This window comes from Aethalodelphis obliquidens, unplaced genomic scaffold (assembly GCF_003676395.1).
Source record: "Aethalodelphis obliquidens isolate GAN/ISIS:26980383/991018 unplaced genomic scaffold, ASM367639v1 scaffold9, whole genome shotgun sequence".
NCBI lineage: Eukaryota > Metazoa > Chordata > Mammalia > Artiodactyla > Delphinidae > Aethalodelphis > Aethalodelphis obliquidens.
Window position 1 is genome coordinate 9,234,116 of NW_020837953.1, and position 953 is coordinate 9,235,068.

Consider the following 953-nt stretch of genomic DNA (forward strand, 5'->3'; position numbering starts at 1 on the left):
AATTAACTGGGGTAAATAGGATTCCTACATTACATCAAAAGCATATGATATTCTGCAGCAACTGGGAGCATTTTCAGGTTTGACATGTTGTCCTCTTTACAACTAATTTTATCAGAAGAGTTTAAGAAGGTGGACACTGTACCACTATCAAGTGCATTTAAAAGTGACATGTTTTTGTGCTAATCTGACTCCCCTGAATGACCTAGCTATTGAACTAGTCACTAGGCAAATCAAGCCTGCAAGAAAGGAAGCCAATATTCATATTATCATGTTATTGTCCGACCCATAGAATTTATTTTCAACATAAACATATAACCCCAATATGAGATGTCTAACTAAAGCAAGCACCACCAAGACCAAGACAGCATCTCCTCTTCTAAGGTTTAGGTTCTGCCCAGAATTCTTGATACATGGAATAGCCCATACCAAGAGTCATTGCTCCCACAACAAAGCCTTGGGCTGCCACGCGCATGTGGATCAAGTGAACAGACATTTTAGTATTGCCCCTGCTCTTCAATTTATATAATCCATATGCAAAGATTGCTGCAAAACCTGCCATTCCAATGGGGACAAATGGTGCCTCTCTAGCTTTTAGGATAAGTTTAGATCCCTGATCTTCATCAAATGAAGAAAGAGAAACATCTGTGTCACTTGACATAGTGATTGAAGAATCTTCAGACAACGGCACGACATCACAGGCTCCTACTGGCTTCTCCGTATGTCTTCTTTGGTGAAATGTCTATTTAGGTCTTCTGCCCATTTTTGGATTGGGTTGTTTTTTTGATATTGAGCTGCGTGAGCTGTTTGTATATTTTGGAGATTAATCCTTTGTCTGTTGCTTCGTTTGCAAATATTTTCTCTCATTCTGAGGGTTGTCTTTTCATCTTGTTTATGGTTTCCTTTGCTGTGCAAAAGCTTTTAAGTTTAATTAGGTCCCATTTATTTATTTTTGT

At 38.5% G+C, this 953-nt stretch overlaps 1 pseudogene across 1 annotated transcript; it reads right to left on the bottom strand.

The window, feature by feature from the left end:
• Positions 1 to 291: 291 nt before the first annotated feature.
• On the bottom strand, positions 292 to 679 carry LOC113622384 (HIG1 domain family member 1A, mitochondrial pseudogene; annotated as a pseudogene). Its single transcript, XR_003433500.1, has one exon. The product of XR_003433500.1 is annotated as an HIG1 domain family member 1A, mitochondrial pseudogene (transcript).
• Positions 680 to 953: the final 274 nt, after the last annotated feature.